This window comes from Peromyscus maniculatus, chromosome 8, assembly GCF_049852395.1.
Source record: "Peromyscus maniculatus bairdii isolate BWxNUB_F1_BW_parent chromosome 8, HU_Pman_BW_mat_3.1, whole genome shotgun sequence".
Lineage (NCBI taxonomy): Eukaryota > Metazoa > Chordata > Mammalia > Rodentia > Cricetidae > Peromyscus > Peromyscus maniculatus.
Genome location: NC_134859.1, coordinates 69,095,971 through 69,107,604, shown reverse-complemented (window position 1 = coordinate 69,107,604; position 11,634 = coordinate 69,095,971). Strand labels below are relative to the sequence as shown.

Here is an 11,634-nt window from a genome sequence, read left to right as displayed (position 1 = left end):
TCTCCCTCTCTCTCTCCCTCCTCCCTCCCTCTCTCTCTCTCTCTCTCTCTCTCTCTCTCTCTCTCTCTCTCTCTCTCCCTCTCCCTGTCCCACTCTCTCTCTCTTCTTATACTGACTCAATGACTTAGAGCTAGGGTGGTCTTGATATCTGGATCTTCCTGCTTCCTCCTCCCGAGTTCTTGGATTAGAGGTGTGTACCAACAGTCCCTGGATTCTATGCTGAACTTGTGACTGATCAGCCCTCTGATCTTCAGGCAAGCTTTTTGATTGCGGCACAAACAAGATATCACCACAGTCACCCCCAGCTACCTAGGAGTTAGAGACCAGGCTACACAAGACACTTAAAAAAAAAAAAAAAAGGATCTTTTGATATCTAGCTCCACTGCTAGGATTCGAAAAGGGTAGAACTAAAGGCAGATGCGACGAATTAGGCACAATACCACTGTGGCAATGCTTTGCAAAATGTTAAATGGGAGAAGCAGCCGCCTGGGATATAAAGTTGACCGCAGCACTTGGCGTATGTGTAAAGTATCAGAAAAGAGTGGAAATAAGCAAAACTGAAAACACAAACAAACAAACAAAACACTGGGGTCATGAGATGTTTAGAAACTTTTTATTTTTATTTTTCCATCCCTCAAGCTGATAGGATCATGTTCCGTTGCCCTCTTTTAACAGTGTTTTTTGTTAAAATCGACAGTATCAGATGCTAGTATCAGATCCTGCCCTCAAGACACCCAGTCCAAGTTATTGGTCTACAGGACATATCCTGCCATCACTCCCAATAGAGCTACAAGATCGGAGTTTTATAGAGTCAGTCTTTGCAGCCCGCTCTTTGGCTTTTTCAAGTGGAGCGTCAGACCTAGGAGAGTTTTCACGGTCCCCGTCCACCTACACTTGGGGTCCTTTAGAAGGTTTGAAAACATTTTCCTTCTTGGCTGTAGCAGGCATATCCCTTTCCCCTTTGGTCTTGTCACTTTTTCCTTTTGGTTTATCTTTTTCTCTCTTGTCCTTCTCAGACACTGCTTTGAAAGTGATGGATTCTGCCTCCGTCAGTTCATCCCCAACAGGTGTGTAGCATCGTCTCTCCTCGGGAGGACAAACGGTGTATCTGCCTTAGTGTCATCCACACCCAGCAACTCCCTGGATTGGCTGGAAGTCTCTAACAGCTCAGAACTCAGGAAGCTCTCACTCTCCTCATGCTTTCCCCGTTTTCCGTTTTTCTCTTATGCTTGTGTCTTCATGGACTCCTGGAACGTTCCCACTCTCCTTCACTTTGGATTTTGTGTTACTTTTCGGATTGTGACTATCTGTCCGTGGAAGGCTTTCCTGGATAGTTGCTGCCTCGGTTTCTGTGTCTATGATGTTGTCCAGGAGCATAGTCTTCTCTGGGCCCTCTTGTGAAGGGTGAATTTCTGATATTAAGAGGTGAAAGTCTCTATGGAGAGAAGTCTTCTCTGGTAGCTGATGGTCTAGCCTGTGCCCCCACAGCATACCCACGGTAGTACTTGTTGTACCATTATCGGTAGGCAATTCCCCTCCCATTTCCCTGGGGCGTTCTTTCTCAAAGAGGTCTCTGCCCTTAATAGGTTTTGATGTCACGGCGAGTGGACCTTCTCCGAGGAGATCTTGACCGTGAACAAGAACCTCTATATGGAGGGGACCTTGACCTAGATCCATGATATCCTCGAGAACTGGCCCCTGAACCGTGATGACGGCTCTCGCCTCTGCCTCTCCTGGGGTATCGAGGTGATGGCGAATAGAAGCCAGAGTGTGGGCGGCTGGAGGATCCAGAGGAAGAGCTTGACCGCGTGGAGCCAGATCTTGACTTTGAGGAAGAAGCATATGAACTTCTTGAATCTGATGAACCAGTACAGGGAGATACAGACCTGGAAAAGGAGTGCCCTGGCCCTCCTTTTGGGTGTTTGGGTGAGCAGTCTGCACTCCTGACGACCATACCCAAGGTTTCCATACAGTGGCAGGAGCTGGTGGAAACCCTTCAGGGGGGACACTGTATCCTGAAGGCTGGGGCTGGTCAGGAGGGAAGCCAGGAGAGAAGTGTGGGGGAGGTACACCAGGAGGAACAGGCACAGAGACTGGAGTTCCTGGGAGGGATGGGCCTTGAGCCCTCTGGGATCTTTGGCTGTGCTGTGGCCCGCGCTCTGTGCTCCTGTGACGACTTCCTTCCCCTCTTCTGACTTGCTGCGGTGGAGAAACCAGGTGGCCAAGCTGGTTGAAATGTCCCCAGCCTGGTGGTGGTCCACCACCTGGAAGAGCGGCACTTGTTCTTACCGGACCAGTTGTGGGGACCCACTGTCCCTGCAATGAGGACTGTGCCACCCGAGACGCAGTTCCAAGGACAGGCACCTCGTGACCCTTTTCCTGAGTAAGAGCCCCAGTGGCAACTGAGGAGGCTCCCTTAGAATGCTCTGGTTCCAGCGCTGCGGCTGGTAATAATTTATCACCCGAATCCCGGAAAGGGCCGTCTGACTTTCCGAATGGACTGGTAGAGACACTGTTGCAGTCAAATCCGGTACCGGTACCGGAGCTGGGGCAGAAGATGGACTTCCAGGCACAGAGGGTGCCAAGGGAGCCGGACTTGAAGTTAACGAAGATACAGAGGGAGCTGGGAAGCTGAGGAAGACGTCACTGGGATCCTCAGAGGATCCAGCTGTCTCCATACCAAAGTTCGTGCCAGAGGCTGGGGGCTCCTCTGAAGGAGCGGTCTTGGTGGTGGTATTGGGGGTGGGGGTGGAGGGAACTGTTGGCGAGGTCCTTTGGTATAGCCAGTTCCATTTTCGAAGTTACTAACAGCCTGTCGTAAACACTTGTTGGCAGTTAAAGCATGCGGAGAAACATGGTTCTGATGACATGTTGGACACGTATGTTCATCTGATTCCAGGAGTGCTGTCCTAATGCATTCATCACAGTAACTGTTTCCACAGCAGGGAATGATGCTGCCTCAGAATAGAGCTAGCTCTTGGGGTAGAGCGTGGGACTCTTATGTCCGGGTCCTGGGTTCTTGCCCCACACTGGGAACCAGCTGTAGCACCAGTTCTAAATTGTTTGAACAGTAAAAAAAACCCCGAGCCAGAGACCACAGACGCCAAATGCCAAAGGTTCAGAGAGTCCAAGGGGCAACCCACAGCCAACTCTCACCTATCTTTTCCAGTCCTCAGCTGAAAGGGTGAGATCCGGTCTCTAGGAATCCTCAGACTGAAAGAGCTGAGATCCGGTCTCCATCTGCCTTATATACCTGTCTCCACCTCCCTGGTGTTGGGATTAAGGGTGTGGCCCAACCCCACCCTGATCTTTCCAGAGTCTGGGATCAGAGGTATGTGCCAAAGTCCTTGGCCTCAATGCTGAACTAGTGACTGGATCAGCCCTGTGAACTTCAATCAAGAATTTTTGATTGTGGCACAAACAACATATCACCACAGTCACTTTCAGCTACATAGGAGTTAGAGACCAGGCAACATGAGACTCTTTGAAAAAACAAATTTAAAAAAGCATCAATATTTGGGCTTATAGGAAATCATCTGGGTTTAAATATTTGTCTTCCTCTTTTTTCATAGCTATATTTTTAATACTCTTAATGCTTAGCCTCAAATTTTCTATCAATCTAATCATATTTCCTAGGAAACTTTCAGTTCTCCCAAATTTTAAAATTTGGTTTTGTATCAAGGTCTTTTTACGTAGTCGTTTCTTGCCCAGGTGTTCCTGAACTCTCATTGATCCATTTGTCTCTGTCTCTAAACTTCTGAGATTTAAGGTGTGTGTTTTAATTCTGTTTATTCATTATTTTATTTAATTCTTCGAGGCAGAGTCTCCCTATGTAGTCCTGACTGTTTTGGAACTCTCAATATTGATCAAGCTGGCCTTAATTTAGAGTTCTGTCCTGCTCTGCCTCTGTGCTTGGATTCAGGGCCACAGTTCCCTGTGTGCTTTTATGCTTAACTGACATTAAGACGCAATTCTCTTCCCCATTTCTATGAGGTACGTTTTCTGCCTCCACTCATCAGTGGAAGGATATCTAAGATTTCTGTTTTAATGTATGATTATAGGAGGATTTCCGGCAATTAGATAAAAGCCAGCATTCCTGGGGAATTTGAAAAGCCAGTTTCTGTGAACCAAAGGATTCATTTCCTTACTTCTGGCAAAATCATATGGCTCTCCAATTAACACATATGAGTGGCACCTTTCAGCATCAAGGCCCATGCCAGTCTCCAGGCTCCCTCAGTCCCTACCCACAAGTACTTGTTAAACATTTCAAAGACTCCACACCATTTTCTTGGCCCTTCCCTCTCCCCAGCTACTCACTCTTCTTGTAATCTAGATATTCTCACTGTTCTAGGTTGGCTCTTGCTCTTCTAAGTTCTCACTGTGGTCTATCCCCTGCTATTTTCCCAATGCTCTCACTGTCTTACAAGAAAGTTCCATATAGAAATACTGTCAGATTTTGTAAATGTTTTTGCTAGGTGTATTTCTTTATTCTTATGTTATTTATTTAATGGTATATAAATGCAGATTTGACAGATTCCTGAAATCCTTCAAAGGGCTATGAATTGTCTTTTAGATTTCAGTGGTTTTAGTTTTTCACCTTACTTTTTATTTTTTATTATTTTATGTTGTATTTACTTTTTTTTATTATTATTGTATGGGGGCATGCATGTGACAAGCACACATGTAGATGTCAGAAAACAACTTTCAAGAGTTTTATTCGCCATCCACCTTATTTTGGGCAGGTTCTTTCTTGATTTTTATTTGCCTGTTTTGAGACAAGATCTCTCTGTGTTGAGCCCTGCTGGCCTGGAACTCATGTAGATCAGGTTGGCCTCAAACTCACTGTGATTTGCCTGCCTCTGCCTCCACAGTGATGGGACAGGATTAAAGCAGTTCCACCTCCCCATGGTCTCTTGGGTTTGGTTTGGTTTGGTTTGTTTCTAGCTGTGTTAATTACTCAGGGCCAGCTGACTCCTGAACTTCCAGGCAGGGCTCCTGTTTCTCCCTCTCTCTGGCACTTCACAGGAGGAGGCTTTGACTGCAGATGTAAAGCACTACAGCCAGGTTTTTGTAGGTTTGGGGACCCAGCTCAGGTCATCAGGTTTGTGTGACAAGTGCTGAGCCATTGTACCTCTTGTCAAATGCAATGTCTTGTTAGCATGCAGAACAGTGGATTTCCTCATGGGTCTTCATGTACATGTCAGTGTGTCCTCATTTGTTCCCTTCCCCCACTGTTCCCATGGGTGCCACCCACACCACCACAGCTCCTTCTCTTTTGTCACCCTCTGCTTTCTTATTCCAGGCACAGCACTGCAGCTCCATTTCCTCCCTCCTCTAGGATCTCTTCCTCTCCTCTCATGATCCTTTTTTCAGTTCTATGTCCTACTCAGGTAGACAGAGAGAGAGAGACAGAGAGAGACAAACATATATACATACACACATACAAATAGATGCTTTTTTAAGTCTAATTTCTACATATAATAGGAAACTTGTATTTCTGTGAGTTTGGCTTGTTTTCCTTGACATAGTAAATTACAATTGTATCTGTTTCCTATAAATATCATCATTTAATTCTTCTTTACAATTGCATGAAATTATACTTGTTATGTGTACATTTTTGTAATCTGCTTATTTATGACTGACTTCAGGCTGGTTTCTTTTCCTAGATCTTGTGAATAGTGTGGCTATTGTGAATAGAGCTTGTTGGAACAAGCTCAAATCCCTGGACAGAAACCATTCAGTCGTGGCATATGATCTTAGTGTGTTACTGAATTTGATTTCTAAGAATTTTACTAGACTACTCAACTGTCTTCAATGGAGAAACTGGTACTTAGTTACCCTTCTTCAATGTGTGTGTCCTTATTCTGTTTTGTTATCAGGATAATGCTGACTTCATGGAGTAAATTTCTAATTCCCTTCTATTTCATGATGCCTTTTGATAAGCAACAGTGTTATGTGGTGGTATTGTGTTACCCAAAATATTGTGTACCCTAATAAACTTATCTGGGGTCAGAAAACAGAAAAGCCACTAGATACTTAGGATAGGCAGTGGGTAGCACATGCCTTTAATCCTAGTATTCCATAGGCGTAAATCCATCTGTTCAAGGATACAGCCAAGCTTGGTGACTCTCACCTTTAATCCCAGAAAGCAAGCCTTTGATCCCAGGGAGTGATGGTAGAAAGCAGAAAGGTATATAAGGCGTGAGAACCAGCAACTAGAAGCATTTGGCTGGTTAAGTTTTTAGGTTTTGAGCAGCACAGTTCAGCTGAGAGCCATTCCGATATGAGGACACAGAGGCTTCCAGTCTGCAGAAACAAGATCAGCTGAGAAGTTGGCCAGGTGAGGTTAGCTGTGGCTTGTTCTATCTCTCTGATCTTCCGGTGTTCACTCCAATACCGGCCTCAGGTTTGATTTTATTAATAAGAACTTTTAAGATTCATGCTACAGTGTTGGCTCTTTTTAAAATGTTTGGTAGAATTTGAAAATGACTCTATCTCGTCCTGGGCTTTCCTCTGTTGGGTTCTTTTCCAACTTTTATACTCTTATTAATGGCTTGAATCTTATTGCTTGTGGTGGGTCTATTTAAGATGTTTGCATCCTCTTGGTTTAATTTTGGCAGGTCTCATTCATGTGTCGAGGAATTTACCTGCTTCTAGATTTCCCAGTTTACAAAACAGAAGTTCTCAGTGACTCTGCATTACTGGACATTTCATGGACTCCGTGGTCATCCTTTTTCTTTGTTTTTCGTTTGTTTCTTTTTTTTTGTTTGTTGTTCTTGTTGTTGTTGTTGTTGTTGTTGTTGTTGTTGTTCTTTAGACAGGGTCTCACTATGTAGCTCTGGTTGACCTGGAACTCACTATATAGAGCAGGCAGACCTTGAACTCACTGAGATCCACCTGTTTCTGCCTCCTGAGTGCTGGCCTGCATCACTATGCCTGACTTTTACCTCCCTTTTAACCTCTTATTTATTAAATTTTTGTTTCTTCTCTGAGTGTTTCGGCTAGATTGGATAGTTATTGATCAATTCTGTTTTTTATTTTTATTATACATTTTAGATTATTCTTACATCATTTTCCCCTTCCCTTTCTTCCCTTCAAACCCTCCCACAAACCCCTCCTCACTCTCTTTCAGATTCATGGCCTCTTTCTTCATTTATTGTTGTTACATGCATATGTGTACATATATACATATTCCTAAATATCTCAGTTCAGTCTTTATAATGTTACTTGTATGTGTGTTTTCAGGGCTGACCATTTTGTATTAGGTAACTAATGGATGTGTTTGTCCCTGGAAAACACTCTTTCTCCTACTCTAAATTCAATAGTTGCCTATAGTCCTTTATGTAGGGTTGAGATCTTTAGGTTTTCTGTTTATTTCTTTCAAAGAACCAATTCATTGCTTGGTCGATTCTTTGTAATGTTCTTTTGGTATCCATTCATAAAAGTCCACCCTGTTCTTCCTTATTTCTCACTACGTACTGCTTCTCATTTTGAATATTCTAGTTTTTCTTGAGGTACACCTTAAGGTTATTTATGTGAGGTTTTAGATTTTTGACATGGGCATTCACAGCTATAAACTTTCCCCTTAAATGTGCCTTGGTCAGACCCAGAGGTTCTGATAAATCATATTTTTATTTTTATTTTCACTTGATCCTAGGGACTTTTTTAGTTTTATCTCTGATTTTTGTAATAACCCACGAGTCATGTAAGCATGTATTGTTCAGTCATTGTACACATTTGTAGTTCCTGGGTTTTATTTTATTGTTGAGACAGGGTCTCACTATGTATCTCTGGCTAACCTGGAACTTGCTATGTATACCAGACTGGCCTCCAACTCTAGATGTGTAATTTTTAAAAAGGGAATCACAGCGGCAATGGGTGTTGGAGCAGCCTCTTTCTAGGTCCTGAAATGAATAAAAATATTTTTTAATTAAAAAAGAAGAAGAAATAAAATTAAACACCTCATCCTAACACGGGGTTTTCCCCTTCACCTTTATAAACCATTTGCCTATGTGCCATATGTGTCTGCCCTCTATCCAGAGGATATCCCTTGTTCCTCCTGGACAAATACCCCTCCAATTTTTCCTTTTCTCCTTCCTTTATTCTCCATTGTCCCCTATCTCCTTCACCAGTGCATCCTAGCCCATTCTAATACAGATCTAAATCTAAATCTCCCTTTTCCTCCTCCAAAAAGTTTCCCATGAATGCTGGGTGGTGGTGGCTCATGCCTTTAATCCCAGCACTTGGGAGGCAGAGCTAGGCAGATCTCTGTGAGTTCGAGGCCAGCCTAGTCTACAGAGGAAGATCCAGGACAGGCACTGAAACTGCAAGGAGAAACTCTGTCTCAAAACAAAACAAAAATTATTCCTGCTAGGTGATTTGATGTACTTTTCTGCCTGAGTCAGAAAACAGCCACTGTAACCTAATTTTTCCACCCCACTTAAAAAAGGATCTTTGAGTGAAAACAGGTGTGTGGCTGTGATTTATGCCTAATCTGGAGTCTCAGTTTCTGAGTGAAGATTCAGTCTACTTCAAAAAGTGTTACAGTAGAGGATTTTAGTATAGTTCACCTTACTTCAGAAAGTGTTACAGTAGAGGTTTTTAATATAGTTCACTTTACTTCAGGAAGCGTTACAGTAGTGCTGTTTTGGATACTTCAGAGAGTGTTACAGTAGAGGTTTTTAGTATAGTACATCTTTCAAGCATTCACACTGGCTATATATTGATTCCTCAAAATCAGTTCCTCTCCAAGGCTTGCCTGGACAGGTGTGTGCCCAGCCAAGATCACACTTCCTGACTCTCTGGACAAGGGAAACAACAGGAAGGCTGCCAGTGGCCTGAGTTTCAAGGAAATCAGCTTCCAAGACACAGAGCAAGGTCCATTGCAGCATCCTCGACCCCATTGTCTGTCTCTTTCTGTCCCCACCTAATGCCAGGGCCTGTCTACTTCCTGATACTGAGGGGATGTGTGGTAGAGGAGCTGCCAGCACAAACCATTCCTCTCAAGTAAAGACAATCTTGGCTCCTTGGCGTCTTCAGAGCTTCTTCTATCAAAGCACAGGCTGCTGAGGACTTGGGGCTCACTGGATCTGTGGTCAGAGCAAATGCCTTCCTCTCTGAGATGGAGGGAGGGCTTAAAGTTGCTGTGAGAGAGCCCATTATGCTTGCTCTGTGACTGGCTAGTGAGGCAGCAAGAGGGAGGTCATGGAGGGCTATGTGTGGCAGGCTTGTGGGAATCTGCAGAGTCCCTTGAGGGTTCCCTATTCTCTTGGAGACCTGACCATGTTGCCTGGTAAGAAAACATGGCTCCTGGAATGGGAGGAACTGCACTCTAGAACCAGAAGGAATTCAGCCTCTAGGGAAGCTTGTAATTTAGAAGATGAGAACTTTGCTTTCCCATGAGAGATGCCAATTTCCAACCCAGGAGAGAAGCAGTGGTCTAGGCTTGAGTTGCTTTGCTTTTGTTCCACAGAAAGCAGGTCCTTCCTCTCCTGCCCCCCCCCTTCTGAGCTTTCTCACCAACCTGCAATTGTGACAAACTAAGGGCATTTGAATGTCATATTCTCTCCCACCAAAAATAGCTGACTAGACACCCTAATGCCCCAGTTCCTTTGTTAGAGAATTTCCCCCAAGTCAGTGAAACAATTTGAGAACCAGGAACTAGCTGGTAAATTGGAAGTAAGGCTCCAAGACTTTAGTGAGCTTTCTTCAGTCTTGGAATTTGGTGAGCTCTGGTGTCTGCCTGATTTTTTAAGGACTGTGTCAGGGCTGTGTGCCTGAAGGTAGTGGGTATGAACCATAGACAGTTTTCATAGCTGAGATCTTGAACTGAATGGTCCATGTCCTAGGCTAGTCCTTAGCCCATCTAAATGTTTGTGCAGGTTTTTTGTTTTGGACTACCCACCAGCTCCCAAATCAAGACAGAGACTTACTTGTTATGAATGCTTGGCCTTAGCTTATGTGTGTCCCACTAGCTCTTACACGTAAACCAGTTTCTCTTCCTCTACGTTTGCCTCAGGGCTTTACCTTTCTTTCCCTCTGTGTACACCTTACTTTCAATGCTTCTCCTATGTGGCTGACTGGCGGCTGCCTGGCTTCTGGACCCAGGTGTGGCCCTTTGTCTCCCTCATTGTCTCCCTTTTCTTCTTCCCTTTCATGCCTAGATTTCTCCTCCTACTTATTCTCTCTGCCTGCCCACCCTGCCTGTCACTCTCCTGCCTAGCTATTGGCCATTCAGCTTTTTATTAGACCAATCATGTGCCTCAGGCAGGCAAGGTGTACAGCAACACATCTTTACATAATAAAACAAATGCAGCATAAACAAATGTAACACATCATTACATCATTAACTAAGGCAGCAGAAATAAATGTAATACACCTTACACAGCTTCTAACTGGGCAGAAAGGAAACTGCTCCCTTCTGGCTGCTTTAGCTCCAGATTACTTTGGTTGTGGTTTTGCTTTAGAATTTTAGAGTCAGGGTGAGGCAGACAGGGTCTTGATGTGTACCCCAGGCTGGCCTGCAGTTCACTGAGTGTGTTCTGCATGCCTCAAGCTCACAATGCCCACACCACATCAGGCTCCAAAGGCCAACACCATAATTGGCTCCTTGCAGCCTTTTGGGTGGAGATGAAGATCTCTGGCAGGGCTTTAGGGAAAGTGGGCTCATATCTGGAGCAGCCCTCCTGTGTAGAAATTGGCAGTAACTCAACACTAATTCCCCTCCCATGAAGCAAAATGCTCATCAAGGTGGGAACACACACCTTCCTGGATGTTTTCTGCAGAGTTACATCACATTAACACCATGATTAAGCTTTCAGTTTAAACTTGAGTGATCACACCGTCTGGCTTCCTTGCTGTTCATCTCCTGGGAGACCAGACTTCTTCCTTGACCTGACTTTCATCAGCGTGTTCAAATGCTTTCCTTTCACTGGGCCCTATTTGAATGCACGGCCAGTCTGAATTGATCTTGGGACAGTGCCTTTCTGCTTGCCCAGCTCTGGGTGCTTGGGGAACCCAGAGGAAAAGTGTTTACAAGAGATATGGAACCTTGAGCATTTTTGGGTTATACTTGGCAGTATTTCCCTTGGGCATTTTGCCGCTAAGTTACCGGGCACATTTGAAAATGTCTGTCCCAGTCTATCTGCCTTTTCTCCAGGCCTCCTTGACTATGCTGCCTCACTTTAAGCACTACATTTCCCAAGCTGCCTTTCTCTATATTGTCATGTTGTTACAAAGGAACTACATTTCCCATGCTGCCTTTTAGATCCTCCACGGTTTCTATTTACATGGTTTGTGTGCATACTGAAAATCAAGATCAAGTGAGCTTTATTGACCCGGGAGGTGTCTGTTCTCCTTAAGCTGCAGCTGACAAGTGTATTTCCTTATCTGACATTTTCCCCAGAGTGGGCCACACCTGCCAGTGTGCACTTGTCTCCCACCTTACTGGGTCAATGAGAGAAAATGAAAGTACTTGAAATGGAAGCTTTTTCAGTAAGGTTTTTCCCCAGATAGATGCTCTGCTTGCTCCCATTTGTCTCCTACCTAAAGATGCAGAGTCCCTGATGCCTGAGGCAAGGCTCAGTTTCTCTGCTCACGACTTTCTGTTCTGGGGGGAGGGGCTTGAGTCTCCAG

At 44.5% G+C, this 11,634-nt stretch overlaps 1 pseudogene; it reads right to left on the bottom strand.

Annotated features, from left to right (window-relative positions):
* Positions 1–603: 603 nt before the first annotated feature.
* LOC143267074 (E3 ubiquitin-protein ligase RBBP6 pseudogene) lies at positions 604–11,094 on the bottom strand (annotated as a pseudogene).
* Between the last annotated feature and the right edge of the window lie 540 nt (positions 11,095–11,634).